Here is a 19,886-nt window from a genome sequence, read left to right as displayed (position 1 = left end):
AAAAAAAAAAAAAAAAAAAAAAAAAAAAAAAAAAAGAAATACCTGAGTAAAAATTGTTTACTCAATCTTACTACTATGAGAGCCAGACACTGATCCTGACCAACACATTTGCTATCTATTCTACAGGATCCATAGTAGAAGAACGTGGTTTGTCTTATGCTCAACTCGAGATAAACTGTTTACTATGTAGATAGATGCTTCCAAAAGAATGTACTAAAAATGTCTAAGGTCAGGTGTCCTGTGTAGGCCTAGCAGTTGTGAAGGCAGGATGAGGAAATTCAAGGCCATCTTCAGCCACCCAGGGGGAGCTAGGCTAGATGAAACCCTGCCTATTTCCTTCACCCCCTAAAAATGACAAGTCTTGTTAAACTTGTTTTAGAAATTCTAGATCATGTGTACAAATGTGATGCAAATAAGAAAACTGTTGAACTCTTTGTGCACGTATTATAGACAGAAGTAGCCTAGGCAACCATTTACAAGAATATAGCATCAGACCAAGGTTTCAGAAGAAAGATCTTTGCCTTTTGCTCTCCCATAAAAACTACAAAAACATAAATTATTACACAAGTTACTATCTCATTGGCCTCTGTGTCCTTCCTTAAAACTAACCCAAGAAATCAAACCTAAGAATGAGTTGTAACCATTATTTTTAGTGTTAGTAGTGTTGATAGTAGTAACTACTGGCTTTAAAAATAGAAAATACATAAATAGAAATACAGAAAAGTATCTCAAAAATCACACTCAGTTAAACCTACAATTCAAAAGCAAGTAAGTACGTTCAATTCTTCCAAAGGGTCAATAATTCATGACTAACTCAAGGAAAACAAAAATCACAAATTTCTCCTTAAATTATACACTTAATAAACCAAATTGATCCAGTCTGAAATAACACTTTCAGATCCCCTATAAGAACCTGAAACTAGGGCTGAAGAGATGGCTCAATGGTTAAGAGAACCAACTGCTCTTCGAGAGGTCCTGAGTTCAATTCCCAGCAACCACATGGTAGCTCAGAGCCATCTGTAATGGGATCAGACGCCCTCTTCTGCTGTGTCTGAAGAGAGTAACAGTGTACTCATACACATAAAATAAATATATCTTTAGAAAAAAAGAACTTGAAACTATAAAACTTTGTAATTCCATCTTTTTTTTCAAAAGTGTTACCTATAGTTAAATGCTTAGTACTCCTTTTTTTGTCATCATTTTTATTACATTTATTGGGCATGGGGTACATGTTCCACAACTTGTGAGAGTCAGCTCTCTTCTTACACCACATATATCTAAGTACCAAATTCAGGCCCAACAGTGGCAAACACCTTTACCCAGTAACCCATCTCACCAGCCCCAGGATATAATTTTCTAAAGAAGAAATACTTAACAAAGTGGGAATGTCTGAGGAAGGTAAACTGGCAATACACAGCACTTGTTACAGCACTTTTTAAAAGATTTTACATAAAGTAGTATGGGTACAGTGGCGTGTGACTGTATTTGATGTGCATCTGGGTAACTCAAAGGCAAATGTGACAAGATTTATGTTGAAGAGGACTCCTAAAGAAAAATTCATAGAAGCCAGACTGTGTGCTAAGGAGCTTCTGGAAGACTGTAAAGCCTGAGGAGCAGTTCACAGAAGACAGCTGTGATAGAAGAACACAGGTCAAAATGATCAAGCCTGTCCCAGAGGTGGAGAATTATCTCCCCTAAACAAAGGAGAGTGTTTTCCTCCAGCAAAAGATTGTGCTAGAGGTAGAGATGGTTTGACCAGCCAGGAACACACCCAACAGCCAGGTATGGTGATCAGGGAGGAAGACTACACTGTCAAGACAGCCTGTCTGACCCAGGGAGCCAGCAGGTACACCAACGGAGAGCAAGACCATGTTCCTCTTTGGCCCTGGGTAGTAAGTAGGTCAGAGCAGATTAGGTAAGGCTTTCTGGGTACAACAGGTATGGAGAAATGTAGGGAGGCTAGGTAGAAGAGCTCCAGGATATGGAAATGTAATGTCTCAGAAAGAATGAGCATTCAGAGAGCTAATTAAGTTAGCACCTCCATTCATGCTTTGTACCCATCCTTGATCTACGGAGGAAGCAACTTTTCATGCTGTTTTAGACCCTTCTTCTGTCTGACTTTATTATCTTTAGTTGTTCACCTCTGGGATCACCTGACATTTGCTCAAAACAGGTGACAATGGACATTCAGAGTACTTCACCAAGGTCATCTTTGTAACGCACTATTTGTTATGGGATGGTGGTCCAGGATGTTGCCTTGCCCTGCCCATCTTCTGGAAAAGGTTTTGTTATACAGGTGACATAATGCTAACCTCTTGAGTACTTTACAGATTTGGAAAGCCACCAGAGACACACACAGTGCCTCTAAAGAAAAGATGATGAGAGATCAGTCTGTACTATATGCAAGGGTCAAACACAGCTGTAAAATTCTTATGCTATTATGGTCTGCTTATAAACGTGATGAAGCTACAGGCATTCTGGGCACTATTGGGATATGGGTAGATTTCCATGCCCCATCTTACCTAAGCTGTCTGTCCTCTGTACAACTTGACAAGAGCTAAGGAAAAGAAAAAAAGGAGAACAACATGCCACTGCAGTGTCATGAGCATTATACAGGACTGGGACAGAAAGTTTCAAGATGCTTTTGAACAAGCTAAGATCCTTGTAGGACAGACTAAACATCTGAGTGCCTCACTACCCCGGTGTCCCTTCCTCTTAAGAAGTCACCAGCTATTCAGACAGCTATAGCTGGTGGCTATGCCAAAAGCAACCTGAACAAATCATTCCAATTGGATTTGGTCTCAGTCATGGAGAGGAGCAGAAGCTATGTATACAATATCCACTATGAAACTGACTGTATTCTCAATACCTAATAGTTCTAATACTTACAACTTTGAGCCTACCTAAACCCTAGAACACAAATGAAATCTAGATTCATTATAATGCTTTCTAGTAATTTCTAAAAGAAATCCTTGTACCTCTGTTGAAACTGCTGAATATCACTTATCCCAGGTACATGGTAACAATGGCCATAATTTAAAATGAGTACTCTCAAGCTACTCACAGTGGCTCAAACCTTCAACCCAGCATTCAGGAGGCAGAGGCAGACAGATCTCTGTGAGTTTGAGGCCAGCCTGCCTGGTCTACAGGAAGTTTCAGGAGAGCCAGCCAGTACAATTACACAGAAAAAACATATCTCAAAAAAATCAAAATAAATTAAATTAAATGAGTACTCTCTTTAATAACATAAGGTAAGAAATCAACTTAGAATATAGATAAAATTGATCTTGGCTAGGCAGAGGACACCTCATTTTTTGTTTTTCCCATTCTCTTTCCTAGACTTGTAATACAGAAAGTATTTTCTAATTGAATAAACTGAGGAAGGTAAGCATAAGCAAAGTATTGCTGTTCACACAGTCATCAGGGAAAGCTAGGGAAAGACAAACATCACATGGAGACTACATGGCACTGTCACAAGCACATTACTCACTACTGAGTGACAAGAAAGAACATGAGAAGAAGAGAAACTTTCAGGAAGCTGAGGAAACAAAATCTTCCCAGTGTTCAAAACACAGTCTAAAGCAGGCTGCTGTTCGGTTCACTCCCAGGCCGAGTGAGGGGCAGGGGAGAAAAGGCAATACGGGGCAGGTGGGCAGAAAAGCACGCACAAAGACATATTTCTTTCTCAAATTCATCAAGAGTCTTTAGAACAAAGAAAGTCAGGAGGTTCCACCTATTTATGGCTTGACTTAATTACATATTTAAAGATTGTGCAATGTATATAAATGACAGCCTAACACACACAGTACCTCTGGAATCCATCAAAGCTGCATCTAAATCCCAGCTCTATCACTCTTCTGCCTGTAATCTTGGGCAAGTACTTTAGCCTCTTTGGAACACTGGCAAGAACCTTATACTTTAGTATTCTTAACACCTTTAACAGTGCCTCAACAACAGCAGTGAGTATTTTGAATGAATTCTTTGGTGTATAAGAATATCTACCTTAGGGTACTAAATGAGCTATAAGACACCAGGTTTAAGTCAGGGTAGGAGCTACTATCAAACAGTAACATCGCCTTCCTTTTATTTTCCAGCCAGGTCAGAGGTTATGACAGAGACCCTGGCAAAGAACAAGATGGGATAGAGGTCCTACAAGCCAAGTGTTGGAAGGGAAGGTATTTACTACTAGAGATCTGGTCAGAAAACCCAGCAAATATACAGTGCCAGGCCCTTACAGTAGAAATACTAAAAAAGGTGATTCATAAAACATTATTCTCAATCTTGAGCATCTGTCAACCTTAGATAAAATCGTGGCCAAAAGGAATACATAAGAGGTGAGGAAGAGCACTATCTTAATGTGTCTGCTTACTTATTTTAATACCAAGTACAAGTCTCTAACCTGTTAGTATAAATATTCAACTGCTTCATAGTACTCACCTCCCTCTTTAGGTAAGAGGGACCATGTAAGCTGTTCTTTTTTTTTTTTTTTTTAAAGATTTACTTATTTATTTTATAGATGTGAGTACACTGTAGCTGTGAGCAATCATGTGATTGCTGGGAATTGAACTCAGGCTCCACTCTCTCTGGCTCGAAGATTTATTTATTATTATATGTAAGTACACTGTAGCTGTCTTTTGACATGCCAGAAGAGGGCATCAGATCTCATTACAGATGGTTGTGAGCCACCATGTGGGTGCTAGGATTTGAACTCAGGACCTCTGGAAGAGCAGTCAATGCCCTTAACCGCTGAGCCACCTCTCCAGCCCATGTAAGTTGTTCTTAACTGTTGACAATATACACCAGAAAGAGTTGAATTTAAGACCTACCTCTATTCCAAAACCACATTACCTACAGCCTGCTAACCCAAGCAGCCATCCCACTTGCAAGGGAAAAACTATTTCATCTTTAAAACTGAGAGTCAGAGAGAATATGCATTTAAATTCAAAATCCAAAGAAATCTTTCCCTTTGAATACAAAGAACGTTCTCTCAAAAAAGACAGCACTAATTACTTGTTATAATGCACTCTGAGCATGACAGCTGTAAGGATGCAGTTAGTGTTTAAGTGCACAGAAAACCTATCTAGAACTGAAAGAGCTTGTGGTTAGACGTCATCATAATGTGGTCTTTAACTTCCCATTACATTTCCCAGGCATCTGATCTGCACTTTTAACCACCACCTACCTCCTCCTAAGCAATATGATATGGTAAAAGAGAACACTGAGGACAGTCAGGAGAGCTCCAGGCCGAGCTCAAGTGCTTACTGGAAGCAAACAGACTACTGACTTCAACTCTCACTCCAGTACTAACTGAAAACCTTCTCTCTCCTGCAAATATTTAGTACTCACAACCAATTATTAACTTCTTTGTCCATGTCCATGCAGGTGCACACTATGTGTCGCAGGTAAAGACACAAGTGTGGGTACACATGTTTGTGTATATGGAAGCCACAGGACTACATTAGATATCACTTTACTTTATTTATTACTTATCTACTTGTTGTTTTATTTGAGGCAAGGTCTCTCACTGCCCTAGAACTCACTTGTATGCTGGCTGGGCTGGCTATGCATGCAGACCCAGGATGGATCTGCCTGCCTCCCCTTCCCCAGTTCAGGGGTTACAAGCATTACTGCCACCACAGCAGCTTTTCTATATGGGCTCTGGGGACCAGACTCAGGGTCTCGCACTAGTGTCGGACAAGCTATCTCCCAAGCCCTAATTACTAATTTCTTGGTATGTATAATTTTATACCAGAGGCCTAACTTTTCAGAAAGCAAATATACAAATAGTGTTTGTGATTTACTGTCTTGAACAAGTAATTCAAATTTTCTAGTCCTTGTTTTCCTCAACTAGAAAATGACTGTAACATATAAAATTCCTTTAGTTCTAAAATGCTCTATGATGATATATATGCTACATATTCTATATTTGTGTCTCACATTTCAAGTGTGTGTGTAACCAAGTCTTGTTTAACCCAGAAAGTGGGTTCCCACAGGACCTAGCCTCCTACTCTTATTATTTATTTATTGGGTTCTACCTTCTTACTGTCACTTTGGTGCATCTACCCAGAACCTTGTATATAGAGAATGCTCAGGAGACAGGAATGGATCTTCTTCACCACTTAGCAAAAAATACCAACGGAAATTTACACAATCTTAATTCTCATGATGAACAAATAAATATATGATGATGTGAAAGAGAAGAAAGTTTAGATTGTTGAAATGAGAGACTTCTTTATTCCAAACAAGTAGGAATTTATTTGGGGGATCAAAAGAAGCTAGGATAAGGCAATTCTTCAGTCTAATCTCCATTCCTATTTTCAGTATTATGAGAAGACTATCTCTGGTCAGTAAAAATCAGCAACCAAACCGGGCGGTGGTGGCACACGCCTTTATTCCCAGCATTTGGGAGACAGAGGCAGGCGGATTTCTGAGTTTGAGGCCAGCCTGGTCTACAGAGTGAGTTCCAGGACAGCCAAGGGTACACAGAGAAACCCTGTCTGAAAAAAACAAAACAACAAAAAAAAACCCAGCAACCAAGTATTAGGGACATCAAGCTTGTCCCCTACTAAGGAATGGGAAAGCAAAGGAAAGAAGGGCTTAACAGACAAGTGAGCTACTCCCCGTTTAAAGGAAACAGAAACAAATGCTCACAGAGGGTTTAACAGCAAATAAAAATTTGCTGCCTAAAATGTGCAGGTGTCAGCATCACACTTTCCCAATGTTTACACCTCAGTTCTCCCAAGTAGACTAGCTCCACATAACAGCAAGTTCAACTAACACTATAGCCCCTTTTTCTTTGGTGTTAGCTGCTGATTCAAAAGGCACAAAATGAGTAACTTGTTTAAAATAGCCTTGACTAAAAAACAAAATACAACTACTACCGCAGAACACAAAAATTGCCATTTTCAGCTATATTTCACATATGATGTTACCCAATTAACTGTTAGTATATAGCCTGGAGCTTACACAGAACCCTATACCAGGTTTAGAAGAGTTCCAGAAAGATGCTCTTGTCCTCAGTCCTATTCTGAAATACCTGCTTCTTTGCTCTTTCCCTGACTTCAGCATTTCCCTCCCCGACCTAAGAATATTCTGGGAATCACAGAGTAATAGAATCGTCTGGCTAGAGCTCCTTCCCTCTTCCTTCCCCAAGTCCCTAAATGAAGTCAAAGGCCAAAGGCAATTTTCTCCAATTCCAGATCTCTCTTATGGAGACTCATGAGGGGACATGAAGACAGTCAAAACAGAATGTGGGCCAGGAGGAGTTATTTATAGGACATGTAAACTTATCAAACCTAACACAATCAAATACATACACATAGTCACAGCAAAAGTCTCCATTAAGGGCTTCCTGGTCAGAGCTAAGCAAGTTCCCAACTGAGCTCTTTCCCCAGCTCTAATTTTTAACATTTGATTCTGAAGGTGTTAAATGACGCTGCTCTAGCCCCACACAATCCCTTACAACCTTCTCAATACCTCATGCATGTGATCCAAACAGACACTCCATCAAATGTCCACCTAACAATAACTGTAGACAAGTAATTGGAATAAAATTCAGAAGTACATTTCAGAGGTACAATTGAATTGGGTTTTATCTACCTCAAAAACTTCATGATATTAAGCTTCAGAATCCCAAGAAGAAATTAAACTTCATGTTAAACATATAAGTTTGAGTATATAAAGTTACCAATATTTGACTGTTTTTAGTCTACATATTAACAATTTCAGTTTACCTTAATATTTAACTCTTACTTGGGGGGGGGGGGTAGGGCAAATCACTAAAGCTCAAACAATGTTATATTAGGACTCTATACTGCAGAATATGCTTTTGAAGATTTTTAAACAATTGTCTGTAGCTTTTGAAACATCCTGCTCTCCAGAATTTAAAAAAAAAAAAAAAAAAAAAAAAAAAAAAAAAGCAGGCAAGTGGGATCTCCAAATTCAAGATCACCCTGGTCTACAGACAGACAGGGTTACCCAGGGAACATATGTCTTGAGAGACCAAAAAAATAAAAATTCATATGTTGCAATCTGGCAATCCCCACAGTAGACAGGTTTACACAGGAGGATTGAGAATTCTAGGCCAGGCCAGTGTGAGCTACATAATAATGCACTATCTCAAAAAAAAGAGAGAGAGAGAAGCTGCACCAATATTTCTTGGTCCTAAGCAATCAGAGAGGCTGGGGTTTTGTTTTCTTGTATGTGTATGAGAGACTGAGACTGTGTGTGTTGGGGTTGGGGGAGTTTTAATATCCATCTCTAGCGAGGATGTCAAGACCTTGGTGAGTAAAGCAGAATCTGATAGCCAGTGAATGTGTCTGACCACAGGAGCACAGGAGAATCAGAAGGCACCAGGATCAATTTCCAGGAGTTTCCCAACTCGGATGATATCACCTATCGATTCCTGCTTCAAATACCAAGGAATGTATGCTTTCATCCCCTGCAGAAAACTGGTCCTGAGTGTACTTAATGGATATCTCAACACGGTTTTCATTGCAAAATGTTTCTTCCTAAGCTTTATTTTTATAGGGCCATCTCAAAATTTAAAATTAAGAATTCAGTAACAAAATGGACACTTATTTTATCTGTTAATATGACCATTTAATCACTAATCATGACTAATGGTTAATAAATGCCCACCTAGTGTTAATTACTATGGTAATACCCACAAGAAAAGCAAAAATAAAAGAGACTATTTCTGTTTTTAAGGCACTCACAGTGCTTAGAAGAGGTATACCAATGCACAAATAAGTCAAAGTGTAAGAATATATAAATACCACATGACAAATACCAACAAATAGTACAACTCAGCAGTGGGGCAGCCAATCAGATCCTACCAGAGGACAGAAGAAAGACCTCTGTGAAAAGACCAAACACTGAAGCTTAAAGGTTGGTTAGGGATGCCTTAGTAGTGGAAGGAAGAAATAAGCTTAAGGATTAACAGCTGTATTTGTAAAATATTTTAAAGAGTACAAGACATACTAAAGCAAGTATGATAAAATATTAATTTTCTTAAAATTTGGGTTGTGAGCTCAAATTACCTGTTGGGGTTTTCTCCCTAAAATTTTCTAAAAGTTTAAAATAGCTCATCAGATAAAAATGAAAAGCCGACAGGTGGTGGCACACAATTTTAATTCCAGCACTCAGAAGGCAGTGGCAGGTGGGTCTTGTGAGCTTAAGGCTAGCCTGGTCTACAGAGCAAGTTCCAGGGCAGCCAGGGCTACACAGACAAACCCTGTCTCAAAAAAGCAAACACCACCACATTGAAAAGGAAGGCTAGGTAGTTGGGACACTGGCGGAATCACAGCCTGGAGAATACAGCACTTGCCTAGCATGCAAAGGTGGCCCTGGGGCTGATGCCTAGCACCAGAAGAGGAAAACCAGGAATAAGAGCCATTAACAAGCACAATAACAACACTCAGAGAAAAGATAGTCTCCTAACCTTTTAAGGCACCAGTTCTCAACCTTCCTAATGCTGCGACCCTTTAATATAGTTCCTCATGTTGTGGTGGCCCCCAACCATAAAATTATTTGGTTGCTACTCCATAACTGTAACTTTGCTACTGCTATGAATCGTGATGTAAATATCTGATATGCACTCCTGTGAAAGGTTCATTCATCCCAACCCCTAAAAAGGGGTTGTCACCTGCAGGTTGAAAATCATTGTTTTAAGGGAACATATGACCCTTGTTTTAGGCTGAAGAGCTTCAAACACTTCATACAGTATACAAGAAGTGTCTAGAACAGGGTGGAGTAGTGGTTGACAATACACGTTAAGAATGAAGTTTTTATTGCCATCCCAAAGCATATAGCTGAGGGGAGTGAGAACCACCTTCCCAAATAACTCAAATGCCGGTGGAGCCAAGTCATCTCCCCCAAAACAAAGCAAAGGAAACTTCCAGCTATGAAGGATTCCAGACAAGGACTGACTGAGTAGCTCCTCTGTACCTCCTTTCTCCCCTCCCCCAGCACTCACAAACAAAAACAAAATGTACCCTTGCCCACTTGAGAAAGAATCAAGAATTGGCAGCTCTGCTCAAGTGGACAGCTTCCAAACCAAAGCCCTTCTCTGGGGAAGACATTGACAGCTCAGAAAACAGAAGGAAATCACTAGTTAGTCAAGATCTGAGGAAGGCCATCAGAAGGTACCCATCCATCCTTCCACACTCTTCCGGGTCTTAACATCCCCAGGGGAATCAGGAAATTGAAAATGTTCTCTATCTGATCCTGTTCTTCCGCAGTAAAGAATGACAAACACGCAACTTTCATATTAAAACAAACTTCCATAATTTTTAAAGGAAGAGTTCCAATTGGAGTGTAGTGTCTGATTTACCACTGCCTGTTTGTTTCAGTTTGGTTGAGGTTTTGTTTGTCATTGTTGTTTTTTGAGACAGTCTCATTCTGTGATCCAGATAGTCCTGGTACTATGTAACCCAGGTTGGGTTCAAACACCCCAAGGTCCTTCTACCTCAGCCTACTAAATACTGGGATTATAGGCATGAGCCACCAAGCTGGCTGGGAGTACAGGAGGACGATGACAGGGTTGCACTACTGTGGCACAGGATAGCCTCTAACTCCCGGTCCTCCTGTATCAGCTCCATAAGTGTTGGAATTACAGAAGGAGGCCACTATACTCAGGCCATAACCTATTCCTAATAACAAGAGTTTTTCTGGCCCAACTTAAAAATAAGTTTAATAGAAAACAACTTGAAGGGAATTTAGTGGTAAAGAAAAATAGATCTACACATTTAGTAAAACCTTGACTTCTTCTACATCTAACTATTACAGCTGATGAATCCCCAACATACTGTTCATCTTCCTCCTGAGTACCTAACTGACCCAGGTCAAAAGTTCCTCCTCAGTGGTACTTTCAATGCTCAGTGTAGCACTTTGTCAATCAAATCTTGGGAAATACCACTGTTCACTTTGGTTTAAAAGGACAGTGGAATGGAGGTAATAAGTCACTCTGTGGTCTAGCACAACACAAGGTGCCAGAAGGAAACAAACACTAAAATAGGACAGGAGAGAGAACAGTGTGGTGACCTCACATCTATTAATCACCTGCCAAAGGCCAGCCACTGAAAATTCAATTGTACACTGAGCTATCAAAACTACGCTGGTCCTGATTAAATCCTCACGTAGTCTATTTGAAAATTAATAAGAAAGCATCATAATCCCTCCAATTCTCTGACTCCATAAACTTCACCAACAAATGTGCTCTGGTTAAACAGGAAATTACAAGGTCCTTTGCCTTGCTCACCTAGAGCACACTTCATACACCACTGAAATAACCTTTCTTGGATTTGAAACTTATCCCCATATGATTATAATCCTTTATTACCTCACCATTTACTGCACTATGAGATAAAGTTCTCCAATGGTAGAGCACATGCCTAGTATGCATGAAACACTGTGTTCAATTCTCAGCATCACAAAATAAACATAGGTCAGGCATGGAGGTTCACATCTGTTCTTAGGAGCACTTAGGAGGCTGGCAGATGAGCTGTAAGTTCAAAACAAGCCTGAGCTGGGTAGTTAAATTCCAGGCCCGCCTGGATTACCGCGTGAAATTCCATTTCAATAAACAAATAGATGCATGGATGGATGGATGGACAGACTGACAGGAGATAAAGCTCCACATGATCCAGCCTTGTTCCATCTTGTTTGCCAGCCATAATGTCTTAGATACTACATGAAACAGTCTGTTTCATTCCTTTAAGTGTTTTCATTCAGGCTCTATTCTCAGCCTAGAGCGTGCTACCCTCTGTCTTCTGTAGGCTATACGCTTAGCTGACCATTCCTGGGCACATCCTCTCCTCTGGGAGGCTCTGTCCTATCATTGCATGCCCAAGGCAGAACTGATCTGTGGTTCTCCACTTTCTACCCCACAACTCTTATTACAACATTTATCACACTTGTGATTTATCATACTACATCTATATATTTACCATCTTTCAACTAGACCTGTGGTTCTCAACCTTCTTAATGCTGCCACCCTTAATAGAGTTCCTCATGTTATGGTGACACCCAACCACAAAACTATTCTGTTGCTAACTTCATTACTGTAATTTTGCTACTGTTATGAATTGTAATATAAATATCTGATATTCAGGATATCAGATATACAACTGTTAAAGGGGTTGCAACCCACAGGTTGAGAACTGCTGAATTAGACTCTTATGTTTCTTGTGAATAGAAAATTTTTCTGACTTGTTTCCATCTCTTTAGTGTCTAGCACAGAGTTTATAAGATGGGAGACATCCATAAGACACTGGATGGGCAGAACAGAAAACAGAACCAAACAGGAAAGAAGTAAGAAGCAGCAACTGGGATGGCCTAGAGGGGAGACATGCTCACTCCCAGGCTCACTGCCAGTCTCTCCCATGCTGCTTTCCTCAAGTCCAGTCCCTCACACAACTACAGCTATTGCATCTTTGCTGATAATCTCCCCTGCTTCTACAAAACTTTAGGTTCCTAACTCTGGCAACCAAAACAGCTTTCATGTGGGTATGTGCCACTTTAAGCCAATATATCCCAAACTAAACTCATCATGTTTTCCTTAAAAATAAGGAAATATGAGGCTACAGATATGGGTAAGCATTTAAGAGCTCTTGCTGCTCTTTCAGAGGACCAAAGTTCAAGTCCCAGCACCAACATCAGATGTCTCACAACCACCTGTAACTAGTTTTAGGGAATCTGGTGCCCTAACTAGCCAGGAGAGGCATGCATGCATGTGGCACACATAACGTAACATGCAGGCACTCCCACATACATATGAAATTTTTTAAAAATTTAAAAATAAGGAAATCCCCATACTGTCTGTCTGAGTCAATGTCTCCTACAATGAAGGCCTGTCATGGTCCTACCTGACTCATCACCATGCCCCCTACCCAGTCCTCACTAGTGTCAGCTCCCTTCGCTATCTCATTTCCACTCTTCTCTGTGTTCTACCTCATGGTTCTTCTCAGGCTTCATCACATCACAGACTCCAGATGGCCATCTCTTTTCCCTTTAAAACAATAAGCCAGCTTGCTTCCTGCTGTCATATTACCATTCTAATAAAAATCCTTCATGGGTTCCCTAGACTCTATTTTCCTCCTTTTAACACACATTTATTAATCTAGCGTTTAAAGACGGATTTTCCCCCATAAGCACAACCCAAACAATGTAAACATCACCATTACTCAGATCAATCTAGTCAATGTCTTTACAACATTTTGACTACTGTCCTGTTTCCAGGGTTTTGTTTGGTCCCATTGATTTCTTGGGGTTTTCTTTATTGTTTTGTTTTTGTTTTTGTTTTATTACTGGTATCTGCTTTTTCTTTTTCTTTTGGTTTTCCACAGGGTTTCTCAGTATATCCCCGGCTATCCTGGAACTCACTCTGTAGACCAGGCTAGTCTCGAACTCAGAAATCCGCCTGCCAAGCACTGGGATTAATGCGCCACCAATGCCCGGCTGATATCTGCCTTTTTAAGATGTTGTACTATGCTGCTAAAGCTGATCTGAAACCCACATCTTTGATCTTCAGCCTCTCATGTGCTAAGATTTGATATTACAGGCAGGTATCATTATACCTGGCTTTCCTAATGCACTTTTTAAAAGCACTTGAAATTCTGTAATTCCTCTGTGGTACCTTTCATAATTAGCAGAGTATTCTACTCCTAAAGTATCTATAAGACCTAGACTGTGCAATTAAATTAAATTAGAATTTAAGCTTTCCACTTAGAAAATGTGCCTGGCGTATAAATAGAGGCTCAACAGATAGCCATTCTGTCTCTTGTCCTTGCAACTGAACCCACAATCTTAAAGGACTCAAAGCTTTATCCCTCCCCCAGGAGCCCCCCCCCAACCTCCCCACTAAGTCCTTCAAGCACTTAGCATAGAACTGAACTCACAGCAGGTAAAAACAACAAGTTTAATTAATTCTCTTACCCAAAACTATCTCTTAGAGGAAATTAAGGAATAAAACATAACCAAACAGAACAGTTGAGAGTAATTGCAGTCTAGCTGTATATGCTAAGATTTCTGTCTTTTCTGCTTTTGGTTTCCAGCTCAGAAATATAAGCACCTGGTTGGAGGTAAGTGATAATCGGTGCTCACCACATCAGAGTTTTGTAATGACTACAGAAAGTGGGGGCTGGCAGCGATAAGGACGGCAAAGTCACCAGAGAACAGCTGAGTGCTTCTATTTGTTGTTTACATGTGGAGACTTCTCATTCCTCCCTCCCTTTTAATTAGTCATATTATCACAAAATTTTTCCTTCAGGATATCTTTAGATTTTTCAGTATCCAAGACCTTAAGAAAGCTACCTTATGAGGGGCTTGGTGGTGCATGCCTATAATCCCAGTACTCTAGAGGCAAAAAGGCAGGAGGATCTCTCTGAGTTCAAGCTCAGTCTGGTCTACAAAGTGAGTCCAGAGAAACCTTGTCTCAGAAAGACAGACAGACAGACAACAGACAAAAAGAAAGATACAAGCAAGTTAACTAGCTAACTTACTCTTTAACAATGCAGTATAATGCAGCGATATCCCCCAGATACTGTGAATGAAGATTCATTCTAGCTACAATGAATCTACCAAGTGTTCTTATGCATAAGTGATGCCACATTCGACCTTCAAAGATTTTCAAATTAGCATATATTAAGATACTTAGTATAGTTTAGTTTTAATTATCCATAAATAGACTATTAATTTTGTGGATTTCTAAAACCAAATATTTAAGGCAAAATAACCGTATGTCATTCTTCCTGTAGACTTTTCATAGCTACCAGGTAATATAGGCCTAGAAATATAAATTTAACATCAGTATAACCCAAAGTGGTAAATCTGGCTTTAAAAATAATGCATTTTTAAAATAATAAATTCCTGCATAGGTGTTTAATTCCTAGACCAGTACTCTCTACATTAGCAGAACTAAAGGCTTTGAGACATATCATCCTTACCACAAGCTTTTGAGCAGAACCCCGCCATAGTCTTGCGATTTTTCCACAGGCTGGTGCACTATGAAACAGGGACAAGCAGAGCTCAGACAGCAAGGTATACAAATACAAAAGCTCCTGTACTGGATCTTACGCCTACCACTGAGACTGTGTTTCTTTGGGCCAGGATGGTACAGAAAAGCAGAGGAGTCACAATGTACCGGTTCCTGCCTGACTCCTGTCCCTGAGTTCCTGGACCAAAGGGCTCAATATTTCTCATTAAATCCACCCTTTGTTCAAGGACCTACAATGACTCTATTGACCCTTCTATCCACATCCAACAGGCTGGCCTCTGAATCCCTTCCACCCTCTTACCCCCCATGACTTACCAACCCACATTCTCTCCAGTCACTCTCACACATAACTTAGTCATTCATACATGCCATCACTGCACATTATACATTCTATACTTTACTTGGAAAATCCTTGTTTGTGGTTTTTGAGACTGGATTTCACATATTCCGGGCTGGCAATTAGCTCTGATCCCTCTGCCTCTATCTCCCAAGTACAGGGATCACATATATCTATCACCACACTCAATTTGGTCAGTGCTGGGAACAGAATCCAGGGATTCCTGCATGTTAAACAAGCACCCTCCCCCAGCTCCTCAGAAAATCTTTTCTTTTATTCCTAACACAGAGAACATTTTTTCACTGACTTCAATGTATATATTTATAGGTAATGGCAGAGAAGTGGCCTGGGCAAGGTCACACACACTGTAAAGAGAAGAACCAAAGTGCATCTAACTTCACAGCCCGTACTTGTACTAATCCATAACTTCCCAAGTCCATTTCAAAACATACTAATTCAGACACCTTTTGTCTAATCTTAATTCCTTGTTACTTCAAGTTTTCTCTAGTCCATACACACTCTAGTACAGTACATTAAACATGGTTTTGTTTAGACAGTTTCCTACATTTAAAGAGTCTAAACACTAAAGCTTCTTTACATGCATGGCACCATCATCCTCTGCCCTGCTCCTTGCCTATCCCTCATCCCCTACTCGAAGGGAAAAGGCATCTTTTTTACATCTTTCTATCTCCCAGACATTGGAGCTTAGAGGGTGCTTTATCCAAGGGAGTGTTCAATCATAATTCAGCAAAAATTTTTTTTAAGATTTATTTATTATTATATCTAAGTATACTGTCGCACCTAGTGTACTTAGTATAGTACAAGTACACTAAGTACATCTGAAGACGCACCAGTATAGGGCGTCAGATCTTACTACAGATGGTTGTGAGCTACCATGTGGTTGCTGGGACTTGAATTCAGGACCTTCAGAAGATCAATTGGTGCTCTTACCCACTGAGCCATCTCACCAGTCCAAGAATTTTTTTTTTAAGTTCTCTCTTCTGTTATCTATTAAAAAGTCAACTGAATTCAGAAATTCATGAAAAAACTGCCCTGAACAAAATTTTAATCACATGAATAATCAGGCACTAAGATTCCAGTCTGCTATTCCACTCACTGTCTTTATGTTCCATAGGAAATATATTTCTGAGACCACATTTGCCAAGATTGATTTTTTTTTCCCTTTGGTGGGGGGTTAAGTGTTTGTGGTAAGAACACTTCCTCAGACACACATACACATAGATACAGTCTCTCTGTCTCTGTCTCTCTCCAATAGTCTCAGCCAGCACCGTTTGAATACCTGAGGGATTTGGAAGCTCAGAAACTTTAATAAGCAGTACAATATCCCCATAACAAATATTTAGTTTTGATACTAAATTGTTCCACAATAACTCACCTGGCTGCATACAATGTACCTCAAGTTTCTAAAAAGTCATCTAAGAACTGAGAATAGTAGTGGATATATTGAACGGCTTGTTCTACACTCATTCCTAGGTTTAATCAAACTCTTCAATCCATACCCAGTGGAGTAACATATACAGTTCAACAAAAGGAAGTAAGATATAAATAGAAACTACCCATATGTCATAGCTATGATTGGCACCAGCTAACTCACATGGATTAAAGCAACTATTAGCAGTCAAGACTTCAAGAAGATATGTGTGATTTTTTTTAAAAATCCAATTTTAGACTCCAACTGAGTCTAAATTAGTGACATAACTCCATCACAGTGCTCTAACACTGAGCATCAATCGTTGGTCAGCTTGCCTTACATAGCTCAATCAGAATCCACTGCTGGTCATCCTGCCTTATACAACACACCAGCCTTTTTTTCTTTGACAAAGTTTTACTTTTTTTTTTTTCCTCTCCCACAGAGAAAGTCCCTGGTACTAAATCAAAGGGAAAAGAAGAATCAGAGCACTAAAAATAAACAAACAAATTAGAAGTAGTTTGGAAACTACCTACCATCTTTACTTCCCACTTATACGTATGATGTCCAAAGCAGACATCTATTCAGTTCTAAATTATTCACGTTAATGGGTAATGATTGGCAGAAAGGTGCTGATAATCCAAAATGAGAACAAAAAAATCTATTTTGGTTTTGGAATATGTTTTCAGCATATTTAGCTTCTCAATTATGCCTAGCATGAGCTAATATTTGTGTTCATGTGTAATCTCTAAGTACATAGAAACCAGCCTGGATTAGGAAGGTGCTCTGAAGATGCCAGTTCACTAGTAAAGTTAGAACAGACTGCCATTCAGCCCTGTACAGGAAGAACAGCAATTTCTTTTATTTTACATTCTGTTCAGCCTTCAAAAATATCAATAGACTAGCACAGCAGGTTAGTAAACTTAAAAGACCTGCTTGAAAAACAATGAGGGTAAAGAACATAATTAATTCCTCATTGTTTACCTATAATGTGTTCATTTGTAAGTTATGCACTGCCAACATTTAACTACAACTCTGATTCTCCCTGGCAGACTTCTCTATCCCTCAGGAATAGAATCTCATTGACTAAGAAACACATTTCCTAAATGTCTTTTTAGCTATGCAATATAGAAAAAAAATTAAAATAGAAATTAGGTACTCCTTTGAAGTCATCTTACCACTCCGCCTTATCTTTAGATCTTATCCACCTGACAGTTTTGAGAGAGAATGAGATCTAGCCTCCTAAAAGACCTAAGCACATTGTAGAAAAAGCCAGAGACTGACAAATTACCAGCTTCTAGGTAAAACATCCTATGTAGTATTCACAAAAAGATAAAGAAAGCAAAAGCCAAAGTCGGGTTAGTGATTGGCTTTGCAGTCATGAAAATTCCCTAAGAAGTTTTTTTTGGGGGGGGAAGGAATGATAACCTCTTAGATCAAATCTCATCAAACCGATTCTCTCAACTTCCCCATTTTTATATGTACACCTAGGTTAGACAGACACTCTATCGCCAGAGAGGGGAGACAGACTCTGAAGGCTGGTCCTTCTGAGCCGACAGGCTAAAAATACGCCGGCCCAGTAAACAAATCCCATTCCATCTCGACAGGAGCCACACCGTTAACCTAGTAATTATGAGAAGAGTGAGATCACGCAGCCCCCGGCTTACTCATCATCAGCTTCTAAAGTTTCCATCAGCTCAGAGTAACTTTTCTTTTTTTTTTCTAAAGTCCATAAGCCTGCCCTAGAATTTCTACACCTACACTCACACACAGTCACTCAGTCTCTCTCTCCTCTCCTCTCTCTCCCCCCCCCCCTCCATTCCTGGACGCACCTCAGTTTGGCTATCGTTAAGAACAAACTTGTCTTTTCTTTTTACTTTTATAATGACTTTAAAAGAACTTTATCCTACTGGGCGGGGGTTGAGGGGGACGGCATCTAGACCACCCTAAAACTCCGCCATCCCTCTCCCAAAGCCTAGCTGACAAGAGGGGGATTAGCCAAAATGCCCAGTACAGCTCGGGAAAGGACAGGAACCGCCGGCCAGGGCTGGGAGCGCGGGACGCAGGTGAAAGATTGGCGTGAAGGTGGAAGGTGGGGACCAAGCAGGGAGCGGCGAGGCGAGGCGAGGCGAGGAGCGGGTGCTTAGGGGAGATGGCTTCAGGTGAAGTCTGGTCAGAAAGAGGGGGCAGTGGAGCTCGACATCGCAGAGTTTGAGGCGCTGGAGAGGCGGGAGGGGCGGGGGGAACGGGGAGGGTGTCAGGGCTGGGGTCTCCGTTACCCTCTCGACTCTCGGGGCAAGGCTCTAGGCCGGGGCGGAGCGCGGGGCCCGGCCGCCTCGCCTCATTCCTCGGCAGTGACCCCGGGGTCCGAGCGGCCCCTCCCCCGACGACGATGGAGGCGGAGGCGGACACTGCGACCGCGGCTGTTGCTCTCCACAGGAGCTGGAGCTGGAGCCAAGCCGGGACTGACCGGAGCTGGCCTCTTCCCAATGGCTTTCCGCCGGCTCCACACCGAGTCGCCACTCCGACTCCAGCGGCTGGTTCAGGATCGGTGGCTTTCGGCCGTCCGGCCGGAAACAAGCGCCCGTTTCCGGCCGGAGCGGGTTGGCGGTGACACCCTAGCCGCCCCCGGGCCTCCTCCCGCCCGGCGCGGCCGGCCCCGCCCCGCCCCGTCCCGCCCCGCCCCTCCCCGCAGCAGCCCCGCCCTCAGAACCGCTTTAGGGCTGTGGCCGGTTTGGCGCTTGCCCGGCGCGTGACCCCGCGCGTTCTTGGCTCCGGTCCCCGAGCCCCCGGGCTGAAGCACTTTTGAGCGGGAACTGGGAGCTCGGCATAGACTGTTAAGACTTTGGGGTCGCGTCAGTTGGCGCCAGCCCTAAGGGAAGAAATAGAGACAGGCTGAGTAGCTTTCGAAAGGTGAGAAGGATGAAAATACTTGAGAAGGTTGAAATTCTAGTTACTCCACGCAATCCTGGACCAACCAGAGTGAACCTAGCATCGCTTCTTACAAACCAGCCCCGCCCAGTTATGCCTTCCCCTTGTTCCTTCACTCTTGACGTGAACATACTCTTTTCTGTATTTACGTGCATAACAATGACTCCCTAGTGACATCCCTGCCACAGCCTGTA

General features: G+C 41.3%; 1 protein-coding gene across 3 annotated transcripts in view; it reads right to left on the bottom strand.

The window, feature by feature from the left end:
• Window positions 1-19,426, bottom strand: part of Otud7b (OTU deubiquitinase 7B) — a 54,843-nt gene extending 35,417 nt beyond the window's left edge. For 2 of the 3 annotated variants that reach the window (XM_031374864.1, XM_031374867.1), the window contains exons 1-2: window positions 19,041-19,426; window positions 14,946-15,003 (exon numbers count right to left, since the gene is read on the bottom strand). The gene's annotated coding sequence lies outside the window, so the exon portion shown is untranslated. The remainder of the gene's footprint in view (window positions 1-14,945; window positions 15,004-19,040) is intronic. The other variant, XM_031374865.1, reaches the window with a different exon arrangement.
• Window positions 19,427-19,886: the final 460 nt, after the last annotated feature.

This window comes from Mastomys coucha, unplaced genomic scaffold, assembly GCF_008632895.1.
Source record: "Mastomys coucha isolate ucsf_1 unplaced genomic scaffold, UCSF_Mcou_1 pScaffold16, whole genome shotgun sequence".
NCBI lineage: Eukaryota > Metazoa > Chordata > Mammalia > Rodentia > Muridae > Mastomys > Mastomys coucha.
This window is presented reverse-complemented; position numbering and strand designations above follow the sequence as displayed.